The sequence below is a fragment of the Cricetulus griseus genome, chromosome 2, assembly GCF_003668045.3.
Source record: "Cricetulus griseus strain 17A/GY chromosome 2, alternate assembly CriGri-PICRH-1.0, whole genome shotgun sequence".
Lineage (NCBI taxonomy): Eukaryota > Metazoa > Chordata > Mammalia > Rodentia > Cricetidae > Cricetulus > Cricetulus griseus.
This window is the reverse complement of record NC_048595.1, coordinates 120,210,718-120,223,187: the sequence shown is the minus strand read 5'-3', so window position 1 is coordinate 120,223,187 and position 12,470 is coordinate 120,210,718.

Sequence of the window (12,470 nt, the reverse complement as noted above, 5' to 3'; positions counted from 1 at the left end):
TACACAGCTGTAGAAACATCAACTAGAACATGGGTAGCTTCCTAGAGCCTGCATTCGTGAAGAAAATGGACCCTCTCCCCACACTACCACAGATGGATGGCTAATAGCTCCTCAGTTAAGGATGGGACTTCACAAATACCTCTTCCATCCAAGCTGGAATTGTGGCTGGCTTGAACCTGTCCATGTCTTATGGGTGCAGTCACAGCTATTGACAGTTCATGTCCCATGACCATGACATATTTGGAAAATGCTATTTTACTAAAGAGGTCCACTACACCTTGCTTTTCCAATCTTTCTACCTTCTCTTCTGCAATAATCCCTGAGCCTTGGAGGAAAATCATGTTATAGATGACTCATTTAGAGCTGAGCACATCAAAGTCTCTTAATCCTTTCATGTTTCAGAGTAGTAGGTCTCTGTTAATCACCATCTTCTATAAAAAAGAAACTTCTCTGATTAGAGTTGAGCAATATATTAATCTATTTGTATAAAGATAAGTACTTAGGGGGCAGTCTAATACTGTGTCCATTTAGCAAATCTTAGTAGTATGTTCTCCTTTAGGGTCTATGACTTAACCAGCCATGGACATTCTTGGCCTAGTTAACAGTGTTGGGCATGAGTCTCCCTCTTGAGAGATGTGCTTTAAATCCAAGCAGTAAGTAATTGGTTAATCTCATAATATTCATGCCACTATTGTACTAGTAGGCATATCTTGCCAAGCTAGTTATTATTAGCTCTCAGGGCTGACAGCTGAGTAAGACTATTGATGACCTTTATTCCCCATTAGAATGCATAGAACCTTGCAGCATTATGAAGGTATCCAGAAGGTGTGAAGAATCCACTCAATCACAGTCTGATTTCTCCATGTCACATGACTCAAGTATGAGGTGCATTCAGCAACATGGTCTTACTATCATGGTTTAGAGGGTAGTGAAGGGTATTGGCAATACCCTGTGATAGCTGTGTGTTTATGATATCTCACTGACCAACACTTTGAACAGAGGTATCATTTTCCTTATAGAACATTACTGTATGACTACATGCTTATGGTGACAGGGGCTCCTTTCACATTTTCACATCAGAATCTGAGAGGTTTTTGTGATTTTGTTTGTTTAGAGACAGGATTTCCTATTCAGGCAAAGCTGATCTTTAATTATTATTGTCCTAGTCCAGCTTCCTGAATTCCCCAGTGCTCAGTTTATAGGCCTGCACTCTGCACTGTGCTGAATCTTGTATTTCTGGCCAGTGAAAATGGAGTCTGCTCTCTGTGCTGCCAGCCAATCCCATATGTGATTTTAAAAGCAAAGTATGACAATCTTAAAATAATATGTAATAATATTAGTTACAAAATAAGCCCTTAGAAATAACTCTCCAAATACTTCGTAAGATTTGCAATATGCAGGAAAGTTATACCCCCAAATTTTCTTTATTAGTACTCCCAAGGACTTAATTTATCATGATAAAAATAATTCTATGATTTCCATACTCAAGACGAACCCTGCTGGAATCATCCCTAGGCATAGGTATAATACCAGGGTAGCCTTTAAGTGGTATGATGTATTTTTCCTAAAGGTCAGTTGTTCTCATGAGGACTTAGCATGATGTTGCAGAAAGACCTAACAGACCACTGAGAGACCATTGTGATGGTTTGTGTCAGCTGAAGAATCTTGTCTATCTTTTAATCTTGTTTAATCTTGTTTAATCTTGGCCTAATAACCACTTTTAAAACTATGATTCCTAGGTCATTGCTTATGTAGCGGAAATGATTCATAATTGCATGTGTTTCCAACCTAATGAGAATTAATGAAACTTTAATAAACATTTCAAGTGTTTTATGCAACCTTGTGTTATCATGGCTTTATCACTGTAGTTGGAATTTTCTTATATCTGGAAGATAAAACCATCTGTTCAATTTCCTAGCACAAAGTCTATGACTTCTATCATATTCAAAAAGTTTAAGAAAGAATTTTATGTACCATTACACAATGCTCACAAAAACAGCACATACATTTCATGCTCCCAAAGAAGAAGCTGGATAGGAAAGAACATGCACAACTTGAATTCACTTCAAGGTTTCACAAAAGACCCTCCAAATGCCACCAGTGATGTGTGTACAGTAGTAGCATTGCCCATCCCACACCTTGTTGGTACCAAGAAGTAACCATGAATTCCTATGCTATAGACCCTTGTTGATAAAGGGAAGAATGACTAGAAAAATTTCCTGTGGCCTCTCATTCCATCCACTCAGTGATAAATTTCATATGAGAACAGTGTTAGTGGCCAGAACATTGACTATGCCCTCTAAAAGATACTAAGAGTGATCACCATCCTGCCTTTGAATCTGGAGTCAAACTAGGAAGATGTAATTTTCACATACTAAATAGTTATATGTAGTGAGATAAAGTTGAGAAAGGTCAAATTGTTACAGTGTGTATTCTCTATGCCAAATACTGCACTGTAGCCTGGTGGTCCCCAGACATCCTGATGTATTTCTTGTAACAACCTCTTGTCTCTGTAAATAGCTCCAAGCTCCTCTTACTCTCATCTATGATTCTTTCACTCATCATACAAAACAGAAAAGCAATAAGTGACAAATAAAACAAACACTGTATTTCCTGTTGTCTGATTGAATTTCTATGTCCCTGTACTTGTAACCTCTCCGATCTCTTTTAGTGTCCCTGCACTTGCCTTGTCAAGCTCCTAACTTTGCTTAGACTTCACTTCTGGCATGATCAAGACCATGTTCTAATGTTATCCCATCTCTCTTGTAAAAGTTTTTTTCTTGCAAATTGAGCATTCCCATGGATACAGAGACATGCTTTAACATTTTCTGTATTTTGAATAACCAAAACCCTCGAACCCAACACATCCTTAAAGTTTTGTCTTCCTTTAGTTATTAAATCAGTTTTCACCTTATTTTGGCACTAACCTGAAAGATTATTTTTTTATCAACTTCTGTTGCAGTCTGGACTTCCTCCTGTCTCAAACTCCTTTCCCCCACTCCCCACCTGATTGGCACAGGTTCCACTCTCAAAACCAATAGTTAATTTCCCTCTTCATCTTGTTAGAATTTTAGTAACATCTAGTCCAATGAAAACCTTTTCTCCTCTTCTAAGCTATTATTTCCTGGTTTATACCGTGCTTCCCTGCCTCAAATTATTTTTTTGGACCATGAAGAACTTATACCTTCCTGTGTCAGAGTCAATAGGGCAACCTGTTCCCCTTCCTTTCCACTTTTGGCCTGTTAGCCATAGCTGATCCCATCTTGTCCTTTTGATGAATAACCTCAACATAATACAACCAATTACTAATACATTTGCTTAGAAGATATTAAGTCACAAAAAGTAGAATTTAGCTAAGGGAGTGCTTCCTTCACAGTAGCCCAAAGATAAGTAGTATGTTAACCAGACCTGTTAGAGATAAACAAAATTTACAGTGCTAGGATATAAATGTTTGTTCACCAGGATTGACCAGCCATTAGGCCCATCCTGAAGAGCATTCCCCTATCAGGCAGCTCAAGGGGTCTCACAGGGTCACAGCCACCATTAGGTCCTGGTCTGCCATTAAGTTCCCTCTGCTCTTAAAAGCAAAAGCTTAATTCCTCTAGGTGGTCAAAATGGCCCCAGGAAACAACTATCCAGAGAACAAAACAAAACAAACAAAACACCCCAACAGCAACAACAAAAATGACTGGTGTACTTAAATGATTCTGGTGGTATCTTTGCTGTGTAAATTTCCCATCCACCCAAGTTGCCAGAGTTGCAATACCCTGTCTCTGTTTAATTGTTCAAACGTGGGCCAAGATCTAAGAGATTTAAGGATGGCAGTGCATGTGGAATGCATGAGCCTACTGTGTATATAAAGAAGTAAGGCCTTCTGTTCAAGGCCAGGTCCTCTTTGGATGCTAGACAGACAAACACTATAAAGAACATTTGTTTTCATTGATCTATAAGTGTATAGAGTGATTCCTCACTGGGAAGACATGCTTCTATTACACTTTGACTTCAGTTATCATCCTGTATCAGCTGGTGTAGGATTTTGGATGACACATTTTCTTGCCTGCTGAGGTGACAGGGTAGTACCTGGCTTCCAGCTGTGGAAGCATATTGCTGAGAATAAAGTCCTTCCCTCCACCAGGGCTGATATCCAAGCAATCCCAGCTCTGATTTGAAATTGTGCCTTGTTTCAGGGGTAGCATAGTAGAGACCTCTTTTAATATCAAGACATATCAAAGGAGAACTAAAAAAGTTGGTATTGGGGAACACAAATGTCATGGGATAGCTTAGTGTCTTCATATGAATTTACAGCACTCAGAACCACCAGGCTGCATTATGTGGAACTGGTAATTGATTTTTCTCAATTGCAAAAGAGTTTTTACTGTTGGGGAAACAGCCAACAAGCCTTTAATGGTGAAGTGAGGGTGTTAGAGAATTAACAGGGCTTCCCATCGAGAAATTCATCCAGCACTTAATGATTAAAAAAGGAAAACTTATTTAACAATAGTTCAGGTCAAGTTCCAGCTAATGCACAAAAGGGGACCAAGCCCTGAACAGAAATTCCCCTCAGCCTATATGGCCCTGAGTAACACTTTGAGCACTTAAACATGTTTCCCAGAGACAGAGGTTCCAAGGTTCGGTTGCTTAGACAAATGAGGAAATTTACTTTGTATATTTACTATCATAGTCATCTCAAGACAGACCAGAGCTGCTTTTCCCAAGCAGCCATTAACCAAGGCCACCCTGCCTGGCTGTCAGAAAAATGCTCTTCCTGATAGTGAGCCCAGACTTAATGACAGATAAGGACTTAGCAGCCCAGCCCCGGCGCTGTCCCTTTTGAACTGCTCTACACAGACACATTCTTTGACATGGGGATGGCCCTAATAGCCAGCTGTGAGACAGAGGTGTCTCTTTTTGTTATGGGACTAATGTTCACTTGCAAACTATCTTAGTGAAAAAAATCTTAACAGGAACAGATTCTCAGTAAACCAGCTTTAATTATGTTAGAGGAACGGACTGTTCCTTTCCACAGCATTTCCTAAACATTTTTATCAAATCCATTGTGAAATCAATTTATTATTCCTAGCTTCTCCTCTATTGTTTTAATGGTAGGAACAGTAGCATTTCACCAAAAAAAGTAGATCTGTGTGTTTTGTTATAAGAACTAACTTGGAATAAGTTTAAGAAAATTGTTGTAAACCTTCAGAGACATTGAAATTTCTTGGCAATCAGAGCCTAGGCCGCTACTGCCCTATTTCTATCCAGGAAACACTCAGCCTTGAGTAATGACTAGGTGCCCTTACTTACAGATCTGAGGTACTCCAAGGCAATTAATGCATGGAGGAAGTTTATATCAGGGGCCCAGGGCCCATGACTCAAGAGATACAGGGAGTATCTCTCATTTCCTGGTTCCATTTTCCTCTGAGTCCTGAAATGTAGGAGGTCTGTCTCTACAAGAGAAAGAGCTAGGAAGATAAGCATGGATTCATGAGGAGAATGGAGGGGGAACTTATCTTTTGAAATTATAAATGTAAGAAATTGTGGTAGGATACAGGCCTGCCAGGGTTCTCAAAGCCCAGGCTAACTGAAAATAGTCACACACCCACCTGGGTCCTCCAGGCTCAGCCAGGTGGAAAACAACCACAGGCCCACCTCAGCTCTTATTTGCTGGCCTGGCTGAAAACAGACACAGACCCACCTGATTCCTACATGCCCAGAACAGTAGAAAACAGCCACTGGCCCACCTGGGCTGCCCAGGATGGCTGAAAATAGCCACAGGCCTGCCTGGGTCCACAAGGCTCAGGCTGGCTTAAAACACCATAGGCCTGCCTAGGTCTTCTGGGTCCAGGCTGGCTAAATATATCCACAGCCACACCACTCTACTCTCCATCCCCCACCCCTGGTGTCTTGTGGTTCCCATTGGTTATATGCCATTTCAATATATGGTGGAGAATTAGGAGATAAGGAGAAACTGACTGGTTCATGTGCTGTGGAAAAATGGAAAATGAAAGAGGCAAAGGTTCTGGAACAGGCTGATTTGGGTGTCTTATTTGCCACCCAAGGCCATGGTGATATCCAGGGACAGGATGCTGTGAAGAGCCGTGATGTCAAATTGCTAAAGAGTATTCATGGGATAGATATGCCACAAGTTAGAAAATCAATACTAGTAGTTGTGAGTATTCCTAAGGATACTCCCCCTCCAGTTGGCTGCTTAGAAACCCTCTACTCTATGTCAACATTACTGTACACAAACCTCCAATATGACTGGAGAAAAGCAGTACTAACCATAGTTGGTAGAAACTGTAGGAATAAAAAATTTATACCGTGATTGAAGTTTGGGGTTGCTGAGAACAGTTGATTCTTTGTTCACAGATTTAACCTCCAATTAGGCTCAATCCCCATAACAGAAGGAGACAGCCCTGACTTAACAACAGACCATTGGGCCCATCCCTATATCTTGAACATGCCTCTACGGGGCAGCTCAAGGTGGCAGTGCAGGGTTATAACCACCATTAAGTCCTGACCTGCCATTATGTCCCCTACACTCTTGTCAGGAAAAGCACAATCCTGCCAGGTGGGCAAGATGACCCCAGGGAACAACTACGAGACAAAACAACAACAAACAAATCACTGCTGTAGTAAAGAAATAATTCTTACAGTAACTTACAATCTCCCATATAACCATGTGTCTGCTTAAATTGTTTCAAGTTTATCCTGAGGGAAGGATCCCTAAGGATGACAGAGTGTGTTGAACACATACACTACGGTGTATATAAACTAGCAAAGTCTCTTATTTAAGGCTGTCTCCTATATGAACATCTGCCAGAGCTGGACTCACACTGTCATTAAAGAGGTTTCTCCTTATTTTTTTTTTGAGTGTCTGGAATGAATTCTTACTGTATCACTTGAAGTTACCATTTCCAATCTGAGAAAAAATCCTTATCTTCTCATGAACTTTCATTCACCTGACAATTGCTCATTGACAAAATGGCATAGCATGCACTGTGTCCCTGCCCAGAGAAGATGATGGAAGAGGCAGACAGGAATTCAGGGCAGGTAAATACTACCCAACAGCAGAGGGCAGATGCTCCACACCAAAACTGGAAAATGCACATGTGAGCAATGAGGTTTCACTAATCCTGAGGCATTTAGGCAAGAACTAGTAGACTTCAGAGAAAAATCAGAACTGCAGGTGCAGAGCTGATGTTTTGTGCTCTAAATTCCATCTCCAAATAGGGAGTTCCCGACATGAAGAGTGTGTGATCATCCCTCCTGCAGTTCTGTCACTACTGGGGAATATGTGACATAGTGAGGCTGTGACATGAACATTTCTGTCTCTATTCTGTTCTTTGGAAGATTATCACTAAGTCAGACAGTGAAAGGAAGCAGAATTAAGTATGTTCTCCTTAGGAGCAGGTACTAAAGGGTGTGTGGATATACAAAACCAACAATGGGATTGAAAATATTTTTGCCACAAAATTATATATGTTTTATTTCTTTGTTATTTAAATTAGGAACAAGCTTGTTTTACATGTCAATCCCAGTTCCCCCTCTCTCTCCTCCTCTCCTGTCCCTCACTGACTCCCTATCACATCCCCTCTCTGCTCCCCAGGGAGGGTGAGGCCTTATATGGGGCATCTTCCAAGTCTGTCCTATCATTTGGTGCAGGGCCTAGACCCTCCCCCATGTGTCTAGGCTGAGAGAGTATCGCTCTATCTGGAGTGGGCTCCAAGAGTCCATTCATGTACTAGGGATAAATACTGGTCCACTACCAGAGGCCCCATAGATTGCCCGGACTTCAAATGTGACATCCTCACTCAGGGGGTCTGGAACAGTCCTATGCTGGTTTCCCAGCTATCAGTCTGCAGTCCATGAGCTCCCCCTTGTTCAGGTCACTGTTTCTGTGGGTCTCTCCCATCTGTTCTTTACCCCTTCCTTTGCTCCCCCCTCTGCAACTGACTTCCAGTTCAGCTCAGTGTTTAGCTGTGAGTGTCTGCTTATATGTTCATCAGCTACTGGATGAAGGCTCTAGGATGGCATATAAGGTAGTCATCAATCTAATTATCAGGGAAGGACATTTAAGGTAGCCTCTCCACTATTGCTTAGATTGCCAGTTGGTGTCATCCTTGTAGATCTCTGGATATTTCCCTAGAGCCTGATTTCACTTTAAACCTATAATGTCTCCCTCTATTATGGTATCTCTTTTCTTGCTCTCCTCTATTCTTCCCCTAGGCAAATGGATGGAATTAGAAAAAACCATCCTGAGTGAAAAGAAACTAGTCACAAAAAGACAAAAATGGTATGTACTCATTCATATATGGATTTTAGACACAGAGCAAAGGATTACCAGCCTACAATCCACATCACCAGAGAAACTAGGAAACAAGGAGAACCCTAAAGAGAGACATACATGGTCCCCATAGAAGGGGAAAGGGACAAGATCTCCTGAGTTAATTGGAGCCATGGGGGAATAGAGAGGGAGTTAGGAGAAAGAGGAGGGGACCAGGGGACATGAGGGAGCAGGAAGATGAAAATATTTTTATAGAAATACTTTGAGGCAATGTTTTCTTTCCTATGCTGTTTTGCTTAATAATTCTAATATACACTAGTGAAATTTGTCCCTGAAAATTATTTCTGTTGTTTCCAGTAGTGATGTTTTAGTTATAAGAATTCTGGCTCAGAAGTAATTATAATCACCAGTATTGACTAGGACAATGTTGCATGGAGTCACAGTGTTCTATGTTCACTAACACTGAGGAGTTCATTTCCATATTCTAATGGATTTCAATTGTGTTAGACTATTTCAGAGTATTTCCTTACACTGTGTGAATATGTATTACTGTGATTGGTTTAATAAAGAACTGAATGGCCAATAGCTAGGCAGGAAGAGGTTAGGTGGGACTTCCCAACAAAGACACAGAGGAAGCAGGCTAGACAGTATAGAGACAACAGGGAGACACTGAAGAGGCTGGACATACATTGTAGAGTAGAGATGATCGAGCCACGTGGAAGAACATAGATTAATAAAAGCAGGTTAATTTAAGTAATGAGCCAGTGGGACCAGCCTAAACTAATGGCCAAGTTTTTACAATTAATAAGAAGTCTATGAGTTGTTGCCTGTGAGCTGGTGGTGAAAAAGCATGCTACACTAGAGTACTGAGCATGGATAGTGGCTTAACAATCTCAAGAGAATGTGTGTCATCCTTCAGTGAGAGTACTCTGTTGCATACACAGGCTGAGCCACGGGGCATGTGGGTTCAGTGGTCTCCCAGAGCCTGAAATGTATGTTTTCAGGACAAAGCAGTTCTTCATAAACTTTATAAACTCACTCCCAACTCCAGCTGTCAGTGTAGAGCTTTCCAGAATTACATCTTAAATCTAGAAAGTGCCACATGTGTACAGTAAGTAATTGGCCTAATCTTTTCTGTAAGTTGCTGCCTGAGGTTTTCAAAAACATAGTAAATTGCTGGCAATTGAAAATGCATCTCTATGCCCAGCCAACTTTACTTCTGCAGCTAACAAATCAATCTTCAATTATTCATGAACATCACCTAATGTCTAGGCTTTGATTGACAGCCATTGGTTTTAGGGACTTAAAATTCTTTTATACTGCAGGGAAAGTTTTCACCTGATTACTTGCATTATCATCAAATATAAAATTAAACCTGTAAGCATAGAAAAAACTCCACCTCTTTCAGTATCTTGGTGAGAGGTGATCACAGCTTACAGAGCATCCAATCCATGCTACCCTGAGCTGCTCTGCAGGGCAGCTGTTTCCTCAGATTAGCATCGTCTGTGTTTTCTACTAAACATAGATATGGTCTTTCCTCTATGCATTTTGTAACAATAGAACAAAGCAATGAAGAGCTATATTTACTAATGAAGACACTAGTGGCTTGTTTAAAAAACGGCACTATTAGATGATTGCAGGCTATTCCAGACCTTTCATTGACACAGTAGTCATACTAACTATTATAAGTCAAATAATCCCTTAGTACCATGAAGGAATCTTAGATTTGAGAAGCACTTTTGTCAATATTTGCATAACAAAAATAACTCAAGGGTCTTTTAAAAGTAGACCCAGTAGGAAGATGTGCCATTTTTTCTCTGATCCATGTACAGGAGTGAGTTTCTTTAACAGTATATTTCAAAAATACTATTTCTTAAGGGCAGTAGTCCATGCTTTTGTCATAGTGTCATAGTGTCTGTTTGAAAGTAGAAACTTTAGATGGAAGATTCTATAAAATGAACCAGCAATGAGGATAGATGAATGAATAACGGAAAATTCATTACAGAAGATGGGTGAAGAATTCTCAACAGAAGAATCCAAAATGGCTGAAAGACATTTAAGAAGTGCTCAAAATCCTTAGTCATCTGAGAAATGCAACTCAAAACAACTCTGACATACTATCTTACACCGGCCAGAATGGCTAAAATCAAAAACACCAGTGACAATCTATACTGGAGAGGATGTGGAGAAAAAGGAACACTCCTCCATTGCTGGTGGGAGTGCGAACTTGTAAGACGATTCTGGAAATCAGTATGGCAGTTTCTCAGGAAAATAGGAATCATTCCTCTCTTGGGTATATACCCAAATAATACATACTCATACAACAAGGACATATGTTCATAGCAGCGTTGTTTGTAATAGCCAGAACCTGGAAGAACCTAGATGCCCCTCAACTGAAGAATGGATGGAGAAAATGTGTTACATTTACACAATGGAGTACTACTCAGCAGAAAAAAAGCAATGGAATCTTGAAATTCCCAGGCAAATGGATGGAACTAGAAGAAACCATCCTGAGTAAGGTAACCCAATCACAAAAAGACAAACATGGTATGTACTCACTCATATATGAATTTTAGATGTAGAACAAAGGATTACCACCCTACAATCCTCATCACCAAAGGAACTAGGAAACAAAAAGGACTCTAAGAGAAAAACGCATGGTCCTGCCCTTTCCACCGACCCATCAGCAACTAGACATGCCAGGCAGGGAGGAGCTCCCTGAATCCGGTCACAGGCCAGTCTTCCTTCCCTTTCCACTGACCCATCAGCAACTAGGTGAGTGACCCCCTGCTTTTACCCAACCCCTGTCCAAAGTGCCATTCACCCAGATCCCCACAGGCTTGTCCCTGCTTGAAATAGACATGCCCAGGCAGGGAGGAGCTCCCTGAATCTGGGAACAGGCCACTCTTCCTTCCCTTCCCGCCAACGGATCCACCAGGAGGTGAGTGAGCCACCTCTCTTACCCAACTCCCAATCAAAGCCCCATCCACTCCGATCTCCCCGGGCCTGCTCCTGCTTGGGGTAGACCTTCCCAGGCAGTGAGAAACCCCCCAGAGCCTGGAAACGCCCCACTCTTACTTCCTGTCCCACCCCCACACACCGATCCTTATGGAGGCCTAAATCCTTCAGAGTGAGGAGACTACCAGGAGAGGCAAGACCATCCAGAGCTTCGGACATTGAATTCCTGGCCCACACACACTACTGCGTAACAAGAGGAGATAGAGAGACTCCACCTGCACTCACTGGAAAAAGATATGGGAAGAAGACAGAATAAGAACTCGCTCAACAACAGAAAGACCAATATGACACCACCAGAATCTATGGACTCCACTCCAGCAAGACCTGAAAAACCCAACATAGTGCATGAAGAAGAGATGGATCTCAAAAATTATCTCAGCAAGATGATAGAGACCTTCAAAGAGGAAACAAGAAAATCCCTTAAAGAAATAGAAGAAAAAGCAAGCAAAAAATTACATGAAATGGAGGAAAAGACAAACCAAAAAATTCAAGAAATAAACAAATCTCTTAAAGAATCTAAAGAAACCCAAGATAAAACAACCAAACAAGTGAAGGAAGCTCTTGAAACAGTTCAAAGCATGAAAGCTGAATTAGACACAATAAAGAAAACACAGAATGAGGTGATGTTGGAAATGGAAACACTGGATATGATCAGGAACTAAAGACGTGAGTATAACTAATAGAATCCAAGAGACAGAAGAGAGAATCTCAGCTATTGAAGACTCGCTAGAGGATATACATTCATCAACCAAAGAAAACCTCAAGTCCAACAAATCCCTAACACAAAATATCCAGGAAATATGGGACACCGTGAAAAGACAAACCTAAGAATAATAGGTATAGAAGAAGGTGAAGAAACACTGCTCAAAGGTACAGAAAACATATTCAACAAAATCATAGAAGAAAACTTCACCAATCTACAGAAGGATATGCCTATGAAAGTACAAGAAGCTTACAGGACACCAAACAGACTGGACCACAAAAAAGAAGTCCCCCCCCCCTGAAACATAATAATCAAAATTCCAAATCTACAGATCAAAGAGAAAATATTAAGAGCAGTAAAGGAAAAAGGCCAAGTAACATATAAAGGCAAACCAATTAGAATCACACCTGAATTCTCAATGGAAAATCTGAAAGCCAGAAGATCTTGGATAGATACCCTACAAGC